Here is a 12,489-nt window from a genome sequence, read left to right as displayed (position 1 = left end):
GAAAAAGAATACAAAGTAACTAGATTTTTCTTTTCTTTTCCTCTGTCATGGGGCTTGAACTCTGGGTGTGGGTGCTGTCCTTGAGCTCTTCAGCTCAAGGCTAGTGCTCTACCACTTGAGCCACAGTGCCACTTCGAGTTTTCTGGTGGTTAATTGGAGATAAATCTCACAGACATTCCTACCCAGGCTGGCTTTGAATTTCAATCCTCAGATCTCAGCCTCCTGAGTAGCCCGGATTACAGGTGTGAGCCACTGATACCCAGCAACTGGAGCTTTCATACTCTGTCTTGGTACATAAAATGGCAAAACTACTTTGGAAAAAAAAGACTTTTTTTTTTTAAGTTAAACCTGACATGATTGTGATCCAAAGCCAGCCTAGGCAAGAAAATCCATAAGACTCTTATCTCCAATTCACCTCCAAAAAGCTGGAAGTGAAGCTATAGCTCAAATGGTAGAGCATCAGCCTTGAGCACAAAATTGCCAGGACAGCACTCAGGCCCAGCACACAGGGACACACACCTATGATTAAACAAAATTTGGGCTGGGAATGTGGCCTAGTGGTTGAGTGCTTGCCTAGCATGCATGAAGCCCTGGGTTTGATTCCTCAGTACCACATAAACAGAAAGCGCCAGAAGTGTCACTGTGGCTCAAGTGAACAAATGAAGCTCAGTGATTGGCAAAAAAAAAAAAAAAGTTGATTTAAAAAATAAGGATGATGGGGCTGGGAAGGTGGCTCAGTGGTAGAGCGCTTGCCTTGCATGCATGAGGCCCTGGGTTCGATTCCTCAGCACCACATAAGCAAAAAGAAAAAAAGCCGGAAGTGGCGCTGTGGCTCAAGTGGTAGAGCTCTAGCCTTGAGCTGAAGAGCTGAGGGACAGTGCCCAGACCCAGAGTTCAGGCCCCACGACCGAACCCCCCCCCAAAAAAAAAGAAAAAAAAATAAGGATGGGGGGTGAGGGGGGGAGATATAGTTGTGGAGATGGGAGGGAAGGGATGGGAGGGAAAAAACAAAGGAGGTGGCAACAATGCTTGATAAGAAATGTACTCATACTGGGCAACAGTGGCTCACACCTGTAACCTAGCTACTCAGGAGGCTGAGATCTGAGGATCACGGTTCAAAGCCAGCCAGGGCAGGAAAGTCCATGAAACTCTTATCTCCAATAAACCACCAGAAAACCGGAAGTGGCGCTTTAGCTCAAGTGGTAGAGGGCTAGCCTTGAGCTGAAGAGCTGAGGGACAGGACTCAGACCCAGAGTTCAAGCCCCATGGCCAACAAAAAGAAGAAGAAGAGGAAGAAGAAGAACAAGGGCTGTAGCTCTGTAGTAGAGTGCTTGTATAGCGTGCCCCAGGCCCTGAGTTTGAACCCTAGAACTGCAAAAACAAACAAGCTCTTAAGAGAACTGACCTCAATTAAAAAGAGAGAAAAACAGAGAGAGAGAGCTGATCTCAAACCAGACCACATAAGATTGCTGTATGCCAGGTGTGGTGGTAAACATTGTATTCCCACTCAAGCGAGGCCTGGGCTACATATTGAGACCATGTCTCAAAGGAGAAAAGAGAAGGAGTGGATGCTTCTCTGAATAGAACTTAACAATCTAAAATTAGAAAATACTTGAGCGAACAGTATTAGGAAAAAGGGCCACTCATAGAAAATGACAGGATTATATTCTTAAAAACTTAAAACTAGGGGCTGGGAAGATCTCAGTGATAGAGCGCTTGCTTTGCATGCCTGAGGCCCTGGGTTCGATTCCTCAGCACCACATAAGCAAAAAGAAAAAAGCCAGAAGTGGCGCTGTGGCTCAAGTGGTAGAGTGCTAGCCTTGAGCTGAAGAGCTCAGGGATAGCGCCCAGGCCCAGAGTTCAGGCCCCACGACCAGACCCAAAAAAAACTAATATGATAAAGACACAAACATATTAACTTTAAATCAAAAACATCTAACAAAATACTATGAAACTGATAGATTAAAAAAAAAAATGGGGGCTGGGAAGGTGGCTCAGTGGTAGAGTGCATGCCTTGCATGCACGAGGCCCCGGGTTTGATTCCTCAGCAAACATAAGCAAAAAAGAAAAAAGCTGGAAGTGGCGCTGTGGCTCAAGTGGCGGAGCACTAGCCTTGAGCTGAAGAGCTGAGGGACAGCGCCCAGGCCCAGAGTTCAGGCCCCATGACCGGACCCAAAAAAAAAAAATGATGCCCCAACAAATTAAAAAAAGGTAATGAAGCTGGGCACCAGTGGCTCACGCCTGTAATCCTAGCTACACAGGAGGCTGAGATCTGAGGATCGCGGTTCAAAGCCAGCCCAGGCAGTAAAATCCATGAGACTCTTATCTCCAATAAACCACTAGTAAACCAGAAGTTGCGCGGTAGAGTGCTCGCCTTGTGCTGAAGGGCACAGGGACAGCGCCCAGGCCCAGGCTGAAGCCCCAAGACAGACAAAAAAAAAAAAGGTAATGAAGGCTGGGAATGTGGTAGAATGCTTGCCTAGCATGCATGAAGCTCTAGGTTGGATTCCTCAGTACCACATAAACAGAAAAAGCTGGAAGTAGCACTGTGGGCTCTCAAGTGGTAGAGTGCTAGCCTTGAGCAAAAGAAGTGCAGGGACAGTGCCCAGGCCCTGAGTTCAAGCCCCAGGACTGGCAAAAAAAAAAAAAAAAGGCTAATGAAAAATAACTGAATCAGGTGCCAGTGGCCCACACCCATAATCTTAGGTATTGAGGAGGCTGAGACCTGAAGATTAAAGTTTAAAGCCAGCCCTAGAGGGGTGGCTCAAGTGGTAGAGCACTAGCTCTGAACAAAAAAGATGAGCAAGAGTACAAGGCCCTGAGTTCAAGCCCCAGTTCCAACACATACCCAAAAAAATGGCAAAAAAAAAAAAAAAAAATCAGTGAATATATGGATACAATTAAATAACCACTTACAGCACAAAACAATTATTAGTAATTTTTATTATCAATTTAAATTATTCAGGCTGGGAATGTAGCTCAGTTCCAGAGCAACTACCTAGTATGAAAACCTAGGTTTGATTTCTACTACTTAAGAAAGAAAAAAGCTGGACACCACTGGCTCACACCTATAATCCTAACTACTTAGGAGGTTGAGATCTGAGTGAGAATCATGGTTCAAAGCCAACCCAGGCAGAAAGTCCTTGAGACCAGTATTTCTATTTCTACAGAAAGACCCAGAAGTGAAGCTATGGCTCAAGCAATACAGTGCTACCCTTGAACACCAAAGCTTAGGGACAGTGCCCAGACCCTGAGTTCAAGCCCCAGGACCAGCACAAAAGAAAAAAGAATAAAAGGAAAAGACAGACCGACAGAAATCCAGATGGATTGTCTTGGGAATGAGCTCATTCTTAGAAGTGGTAGTTTTGAGCCTGAAAAGCTTTTTGATATATTTAGTGTTGTACTGTGTAAAGAAGCTGAATAAATGACCCCAATACCTCTGACCATCTGGTTTTATCAATTAGACAGAAAAAAGAGAGCAACAGATGAGGTTAATATGAGTAAATTATGACATATGCATGTGTGAATTCAAAAGAGCCTATTTACCCATCTTTGCCCCCATCTGAACAATTCAAGAACTCTAGTCTTAGTTCAAGGCATTCTTCACACTTCCATATTCCACAAGTAAAAAAGGAACATTATAAACAAAAATGTTTCCTAAGACAGGAGCCAGTGGCTCATGCATGTGAATCCTAGCTACTCAGGAGGCTGAGATCTGAGGATCACGGTTCAAAGCCAGTCTGGGCAGGAAAGGCCGTGAGATTCTTATCTCCAAGAAACCACTAGAAAACTAGAGGTGTCTCTGTAGCTCAAGCAGTAGAGGGCTCACCTTGAGCTGAAGAGCGCAGGGACAGCGCCCAAGCAGCCCAGAGTTCAAGCCCCACAAAAGACAAGAAAAAAAAAAAAAGGTTTCCTAATGAGCTTTCAGGTACAAGCTAGCTTTCAGGAAGTAGAGTTTCTGGTTGTGAATTGAGATATAGACATTAATCATCATTTATTGTAACTAGGGCTGATGCTTCAATAGGCGAAACTAGCACAAAGGAACAGAGAAGGAGGGAACATATACCCCATCCATGTGAAGTGCTTCCTCACTTGATCCAAACACTCACCCCAGGTTAAACACATCCATCATAGTGAAGATCTCCACAGTTAGAAAGAGCTCCAACTCCCTATCAAAGCTTCCTGCCCATCAGAGTAACACACTTCACAACCCAGTACTTTGGAAACAAAGGACCAAGCAACAAACAATGAACAGAGGAAAGTGTGGATTAAAACCAGATCAAGATTTTCAGAAGAGAGTGCCATTCCTAGAAGGTTAGCTTAATACTGAAGACAAAGCCACTCAATCAAGATGAAAAAGAAAGCCAGGCTCCTATTATCCTCTCAGCCCAAGAAAGTGTATCAGTCCATGGGATATATTAATGGCCAAAACATGCTCAAACTGTGTTTGTGCACGCACATACATGCATGCTCACACACACACTCTCCCGCTCGCCAGTCCTGGGTCTGAACTCAGGGACTCTGGCTCTCACTTGGCTTTTTCACTCAAAGCTGGGGTTTGTACCACTTGAACCACAGCTCTACTTCTAACATGCTCAAATCTTGTGCAGCTATCAAGATACAGTGACAAAGCACAGTCTTTCAATATCTAGAAAGGCAAACAAACATGCAGAGTCTCTAATAATACCAGATGACAAGAGCTAAGCAAAAGAGTTAAGAGAGTAGGAAGCAGCAACATTAACACAGATGGAATATCCACCCAAAACCTTCAATTACATCTCTAAAAGGCCTTTAAATTAGTCATCTTCAAGGTGCCAGTATGAAAGAACTTACTTGATCTGACACTCACAGGGACGAGATAAGAAGGGAAAGCAGGTAAGATCAGTTTAGATATATGAAAACACTCAAATTAGTCCAAGACAAAATTCACACACAAGCTGGGTGCCAGTGGCTCATGCCTGTAATCCTAGCTACTCAGGAAGCTGAGATCTAAGGATCACAGTTCAAAGCCAGCCAGGGCAGGAAAGTCTGTGAGACTCTTATAGCCAATAAACCACTAGAAAACTGGAAGTGGCACTGTGGCTCAAGAGGTAGAGCACTTGCCTTGAGCTGAAGAGTGCAAGGAAAGCACCCAAGCCCAGAGTTCAAGCCCTCTGACCAACAAAAAAAAAAAAAATTCACACACACAAAACTCTCACACCAGTCCTCACTTGTGCATAACCTCAAAATTTCCAAGAACAGCCAGCCTTATGCTAATCACACAATTAAAATGTTTAACCAAGTTAAACGTTATCAACTTCAGGGTCCCCATCTATAATAAAGTTTAACAAGGTTGTTGGGAAAATTGTTTTGTTTGTTTTTCCTTTGGGGGGGAGGGGGTGCTGGTAGTGGGGCTTGCAGCCAGGGCGCTGACCCTTAGCTTTTTTACTCAAGGCTGGCGCTCTACCACTTGAACCACAGCTCCACTTCGGGCTTTTTGGTGGTTACTTGGAGATAAGAGACTCTGAGGTTTCCCGCCTGAGCTAGCTTCGAAACTGGTTCCTCCTACCTCAGCCTCCTGGGTAGCTAGAATTACAGGCCTGAGTTACTGCCGCCTGGCTAAGATTCTCTTTGTTATTGTTGTTTGTGTGGGTCCTGGGGCTTGAACTCAGGGTCTGAGCACTCTCCCTGAACATTTTTGCTCAAGGCTAGCACTCTACCACTTGAGCCAAAGCTCTACTTCCAGGTTTTTGGTAGTTGATTGGAGCGGAGAGAGTCACAGCCTTTCCTGCGCCGGCTGACTTCAAAACTCGATCCCCAGCTCTCAGCTTCCGGAGTAGCTAGGATTACGGTACCCGCGGCTTGCTACCGAGGCGTGCAACAAACACAATGACAGCAATGTAGCAGGTGCTCAGGAAATGCGTACGAGCGTGGCCCACGGTATCAGGGGAGAAGCTCCATGAGAAGATCCCCGAGTACAATCCTTTCGTGACTGCGCTACCCCCACCCACGTCGCCGTCAAACGTAAAGCCACGGACACGCCCCCAAAGCAGACCCTCCCCCTCGGACGTTCCCGTCTCTCCAGAAAGCCTTACCCCCAGGACTCTCTCCCCTTTCGGACTCGATTTACGAAGGAGGCCTTCCGCTCGCACAGGCCTCTCCAGCACCCACTTTAGGCCCGGGCATCCCCTCGGGGCACCCAGGCCGCACGCCAGCTGCGGGCCCGCGCCGGTTACCTGGCCGCGCACCCCCGCTCCGCCACGCGCTCCCCGGACCGCACCTCGCCGCGGGCTCACGCCAGCCGTGAAAGTGCACAATTAGTTCAAACCAGCGCCCCGCCCCCTCGCACCGCCCTCTGATTGGCCCCTGTGGGCTGTTGTTCGCTGGGCACGCGGGAGGACCCGGGAAAAGGAAATACGGGGGTCACTGGGGAGGGAGAAGGGGTGACAGTACTTCCGGTCCCGGCCTGGCTTTGCAGGCAGAGAACTACAAGTCCCAGCATGACTCGCGGCCTCCGACTGCCTCCAACAAACTACGGGAGCCTGTAGGCGACGCACGGTCGCTGAAGACTGAAATTAGGACGTGGTGACGAAGTCAGTTGCTATGGAGTTACGCTAAGTAAGGTAGTGGAAGGACGAGGCTGGAGGGAAAGCGACTGCTGGTGAGTTGGGCGGGAAAATCGGAGAGCTCTATGGAGAGGGGAGGGACTCCACCAAAAAAAAAAAAAAAAAAAAGACCAAGAACTTGGCTAATTTGGACCTGGGACCTCAACTCACACCCCCTTTCAAAGTGAACAAGACACAGATCCACTTAGGATAGACTAGGGAGGACAAGATGGCTGAAGGGAGATCTGAACCGCTCTCAGACCAGGGGGAAACCCTCTTCAAAGGAGTAGCTAAGGAGTCTAGACATGAAGGGAACTGGTGGGCCTTTTTCTTTTCCAAATAGACGTTTTCTCAGAGTCACCAGGTTGCTTCTGTACACACTCCTTAAGGGCTTTGTCTCTAAATAACCTCTTGTGCCTACACCCGCCCCCCTCCCCAAAACACGGTCTACTTCTTGAAGCTCAACAGTTAGATCTGCGTTTCTTTTACAGTCGTGGCAGATCCAGTGCATTTAGTAACTTGCCTAGTAACTTCACATTCTTTCTTTATACTCATGAGCGCTTGCCTTGCATGCTTGAGGCCCTTGGTTCGATTCCTCAGCACCACATAAGCAAAAGGGAAAGAGCCGGAAGTGGCGCTGTGGCTCAAGTGGTAGAGTGCTAGCCTCGAGCTGAAGAGCTGAGGGACAGCGCCCAGGCCCAGAGTTCATGCCCCACAACTGGACCCAAAAAACATTTAAAGAGTTCTATAAGTCAAAGCCATTATCACCATTTCACAGATTGAAAACTGAAACCCAGAGAGGAGAAGCGACTTGCCCTAGGCCGCTCACTCAGTGACCGTGCTAGTAGGTAACAGTTCTCCAAGTGCCAGCCAAGTCTCCTTAGCCTGAACCTTCTGCCTCCAACCTTAAAAACTTGTTCTAAGGAACAGGTTACAGTGCCCCAAGGAAAAGAAACCTACATGGCCTACTTTCTATTATTTATTCTTCAACCTGAATGAACTTCAAGTCCTTCCCTGAAAGTTTTAATGAAGAAAGTGAAGGAACTACAAAGACTGAAGCTAGTGGGAATCAAAACTAAACAGAACAGTCTGGCTAGCATAGCACCTGAGTTCTGAGGCTACCCTGATTAGTTGACCCTATCATAAACTTCTTGAGTCTTGGTCCTCTGCATCCCCCTTACTCTGTGTTGTCTTCGTGAGTACACATCCACACCCCACAATTTCATTGGTATTCATGTATCTCCAGCTAGCCTTTATCTCTAAATCATGAAATCCAGTAACCAGTTTCCTCCTTGAGTTCTTCATAATGTCTAAAAGGCAACTCTAATTCCACATTTCTGTGTACAACAAAACCCTCTCCTCCAAGCCTATATTCCAAACAGGATCTCTTCCAGTGTTCCTGCAGTGTGCAAGTGTCAAAAACCCAAAAGTTATCTTTAGTATCTCCCATTTATCATCTATCATGAGTCTTGCCAGCTTTTTTTTTTTTTGTCCATCATAGGGCTTGAGCTCTAGGTCTGAGTGCTGTCCCTCAGGTCTTCAGCTCAAGGTGAATGTTCTACCACTTGAGCCACAGAGCCATTTCTGGTTTTCTGGTGGTTAATTGGAGATAAGAGTCTCACAGACTTTCATGCCCGGGCTGGCTTTGAACCGCAATCCTCAGATCTCAGCCTCCTGAGTAGGTAGGATTATAGGCGTGAACCACCAGCACTAGCCCAGCTTTACTTTCTTAAGTATCTTTTATGAAGTCCTAGCTACCATCACATCCTTCCAGCCTTCCCTCCCAGCCATTTTGCATGCTGCAGCCAGAGTATTCCTTCAAAATGCAAATCTGATGTTATTCACCCTCCCCATCCCCATTTAAATATATACTTTATGGCTTCCTATTCTCTACAAATAAAATACACACTACACATACATAATTTCTTTTCCTGTCCAGTTGTTTGAAGTTTTTGTTCGTTTTGTTTTCATTGGTCCTCAGGCTTGAAATCTGGCTTGGGCACTGTCACTGAGCTCCTTTTGCTCATGGCTAGCACTCTACCACTTGAGCCACAGTGCCACATCTGGCTTTTTCTGTGATTAATTGGAGATAAAAGTCTCATTCCTGGGGGCTGGGAAGGTGGCTCAGTGGTAGAGCACTTGCCTTGCATGCCTGAGGCCCTGGGTTCGATTCCTCAGCACCACACAAGCAAAAAGAAAAAAGCCAGAAGTGGCGCTGTGGCTCAAGTGGTAGAGCACTAGCCTTGAGCTGAAGAGCCAAGGGACAGTGCCCAGGCCCAGACTTCAGGCCCCACGACTGGACTCAAAAAAAAAAAAGAATCTCATTTCCTGCCTAGGCTGGCTTTGAACCATGATCCTAAGATCTCAGCCTCCTAATTCTAGGATTACAGGCCTGAGCCACCAGTTCCTGGCCAGTTATTTGAGTTTTAATGTCTTCAAAATTTTAAGCAAGGATGGGAAGGTGGCTCAGTGGTAGAGTGCTTGCCTTGCATGCATGAGGCCCTGCGTTCGATTCCTCAGCACCACATAAGCAGAAAAAGCCGGAAGTGGCACTGTAGCTCAAGTGGTAGGGTACTAGTCTTCAGCTGAAGAGCTGAGGGACAGTGCCCAGGCCCAGAGTTCAGGCCCCACCACTGAAAAAAAAAAAAAAAAAGCATATAGCTGTTACTTGTGGGACTTAAAAAAAAAACACAACAAAAACAAAAAACTAAGACCTCCTGCATGCTAAGCACACTTTATTACTGAGCTATATTCTCGGCCCCTGGAATCTTCCTGCTACCCTCTCCTCACCTCTGCTTATCTTTCAGAATTCTCTGTCACTTCTGGAGGAATGACCAGGTTAGATCCCTTAATCACAGCAACTACATATCTACTATTTGCCACTCCTAGGAGATACAACTGGGAGAAAAGCACAGTTCCTTCCTCGAATGAATTTATAGTCATTTAGACAGCAAGCAGATAATACAGTATTAGGATTGCTACCATAACAATAGTGTAGGATTTAAGGAAGCCAAGGAGAGGAGTTCTGCATCCATATCTGTAGAGAAAGGTAGACTTTTTCAGAAAAGTTGAAACCAGAGCTAAGTCCTAAAGTGAAAATTATCAAGGTAGCTGGGTGCCAGTGGCTTGCACCAGTAATCCTTTTTTTTTTTTTTTGTCTGTCATGGGGCTTAAACTCTGGCCCTGGGTGCTGTTCCTGAGCTCTTCAGGACAAGGCAAGCACTCTACCACTTGAGCCACAGTGCCACTTCTGGTTTTCTGGTGGTTTATTGGAGATAAGAGGCTCAGGAACTTTCCTTGCCCAGGCTGGCTTAAAACTGCATTCCTCAGATCTCAGCCTCCTGAGTAGCTAGGATTACAGACGTGAGCCACCAGCACTGGGTACACCTGTACTACTAGGAGGCTGAGAGCTGAGAATTGAGGTTCAATATCAATACTGGCAGACAAGTATGAGAGATTCTTTATCTCCAGTTAATCAGCAAAAAGTTGAAAGCTAAGGGGTGGCTCAAGTGGCAGAACACTAGCTTCAAGTGAAGAAGTTAAACGAGAACACAAGGCCCTGAGTTCAAGACTTAGCACACGCACACACGCATATGCACACAATCAAGCAAGCAAGCAAAAGTTGGAAAAAACTATATTCCAAACAGAACTGGAAGTGGAAACTATTCAATCAGAGACAAGTGCAGGGAACTGGCTGTGTGTTGTTGGATTCTCTGTGTTGCAGAATTGGAGGTGAGGGTAAGGAGATGGGAGTAGAAAGGTAGGTGGGAGCCAGGTTGAATCTTGGGCTCACTCTTGGCACCTAGGAACATAACTTTTCAGAGTATATTAGTTTATGTAGCAATTCTTTTTTTTTTTTTTTTGCCAGTCGTGGGCCTGAACTCTGGGCCTGGGCGCTGTCCCTCAGCTCTTCAGCTCAAGGCTAGCGCTCTACCACTTGAGCCACAGTGCCACTTCTGGCTTTTTCTGCTTTTGTGGTGCTAAGGAATCAAACCCAGGGCCTCATGCATGCAAGGCAAGCGCTCTACCACTGAGCCACCTTCCCAGCCCTTACGTAGCAATTCTTTATGGTATGTTTTGATTCTCCCACCTACAGCCCATAAACAGAAACACTCAGCTTAGCTGTCAAATCTCACCTGATTACTGCTTACAGCCTCACACCATCTTGTTGCTGCAGCTTAAGAGAAAGCAAAGGAAGTGGAGTTGTGGCTCAAGTGGTAGAGCGCTAGCCTTGAGCAAAAAAACACAGCGGGCACACTGAGTTCCTGAGTTCAAGCCCTAGGACCAACACTAGTAAATTGCTTGCCAGGTACTAGTGGCTCATGCCTATAATCCTAGCTACTGAGGAGGCTGAGATCTGAGGATTACAGTTCTAGGCCAGCCCAGGCAAGAAAGTTGTGACACTTTTTTTTTTTTTTGGTCGGTTGTGAGGCCTGAACTCTGGGCCTGGGCACTGTCCCTCAGCTCTTCAGCTGTAGACTAGCACTCTACCACTTGAGCCTCAACCCCACTTCCGGCTTTTTCTGCTTATGTGGTGCTGAGGAATCGAACCCAGGGCCTCATGCATGCAAGGGAAGCACTCTACCACTAAGCCACCTTCCCAGCCCCAAATTTTGACACTCTTATCTCCAGCTAACCACCAGAAAACTGGAAGTGGGGCTGTGGTCCAAAGTGGTAGAGCACTAGCCTTGAGTGAAAGAAGTGAAAGAACTCAGGGACAGCACCCAGGCCCTGAATACAATCCCCACCAACAACAACAGAGAGAGAGAAAGAAGAGAGAGAGAAGGGGAAGAGAGAAGGAGGGAGGGAAGGAGGGAGAGGGAGGGGGGAAAGCAGAAACAGGCTGACAGAAAATCTAATCCCAATTGTTAGAAATTTTACCAAAACTGAATATCATAAATTTGTCAATTTAGGACTAGTTAAATAAAATTAAGTAAATTAGGATACATACTGTGGGACACTCAACAGCTAAGTATAAAGGATAAAAAGGTAAGTCTTCAGTTTGGGGAAATAATGATTTACAGAATATTTCTTAAAATACATACAATTTTTTTCTCAGATTCCTATCAAAATTCTGACTCCTAGCAAAACAGAAGAACCTGCCCCCAAAAATAACAAAAGCATCCTGTGCCAGTGTCTCACTCCTGTAATCCTAGCTACTCAGCAGGCTGAGATGTGAGGATCATGGTTCAAAGCCAGCCCAGGCAGGAAAGTCCATGAGACTTTTATCTCTAATTAACCACCAGAAAATTGGAAGTGCCGCTGTGGCTCAAGTAGTAGAGCACTTGCCTTGAGCTGAATAGCTGAGGGACAGCGCCCAGGCCTAGAGTTTAAGCCCCACAACTGACCAAAGAAAAAAAAAAACTAAAGTAAAACATGATGCTGGTGGCTCACCCCTGTAATCCTGACTACTCAGGAGGCTGAGATCTGAGGATTAAGGTTCAAAGACAGACCAGGCAGGAAAAATCTGTGAAATTCTTTTTTTTTTTTTTTGGGTCCGGTCAAGGGGCCTGAACTCTGGGCCTGGGCGCTGTCCCTCAGCTCTTCAGCTCAAGGCTAGCACTCTACCACTTGAGCCATAGTGCCACTTCTGGCTTTTTTCTTTTTTTGCTTATGTGATGCTGAGGAATCGAACCCAGGGCCTCATGCATGCAAGGCAAGCGCTCTACCACTGAGCCACCTTCCCAGCCTGTGAAATTCTTGTCTCCAGTTAAACACCAAAAAGCCAAAAGTGGAGATGCATAAAAGCTCAGGGACAGCGTCCTGACTTCAAGTCTGGCAGAAAATTAGTATACCCCTACCTTGTGTCACTAGTCACATCAATCAGTCTGATTAGATGAGAGTGCTGGGGTTTGTGTCTCAAACATAAGCTAGAAGGGAAAGCCAGACTCAAAAAAATACAGCC

General features: G+C 46.3%; 2 protein-coding genes across 3 annotated transcripts in view; one reads left to right on the top strand and one right to left on the bottom strand.

The window, feature by feature from the left end:
- The window catches only part of Numa1 (nuclear mitotic apparatus protein 1), an 81,407-nt gene extending 75,051 nt beyond the window's left edge, over positions 1-6,356 (bottom strand). The window contains exon 1 of one of the 2 annotated variants that reach the window (XM_042687316.1): positions 6,216-6,356. The gene's annotated coding sequence lies outside the window, so the exon portion shown is untranslated. Of the gene's footprint in view, positions 1-6,074; positions 6,195-6,215 lie in introns of those variants that run through there. The other variant, XM_042687325.1, reaches the window with a different exon arrangement.
- A 208-nt stretch (positions 6,357-6,564) lies between these two features.
- LOC122114354 (transmembrane O-methyltransferase homolog) overlaps positions 6,565-12,489 on the top strand; it is a 42,569-nt gene continuing 36,644 nt past the window's right edge. The window contains 1 exon segment of the mRNA XM_042687463.1: positions 6,565-6,640. The gene's annotated coding sequence lies outside the window, so the exon portion shown is untranslated.

The sequence above is a fragment of the Dipodomys spectabilis genome, unplaced genomic scaffold (genome assembly GCF_019054845.1).
Source record: "Dipodomys spectabilis isolate Male_0828 unplaced genomic scaffold, ASM1905484v1 ptg000003l, whole genome shotgun sequence".
In the NCBI taxonomy this organism is placed as follows: domain Eukaryota; kingdom Metazoa; phylum Chordata; class Mammalia; order Rodentia; family Heteromyidae; genus Dipodomys; species Dipodomys spectabilis.
Note: the sequence above shows the minus strand (reverse complement) of the source record. Positions and strands in the feature narration are given on the sequence as shown.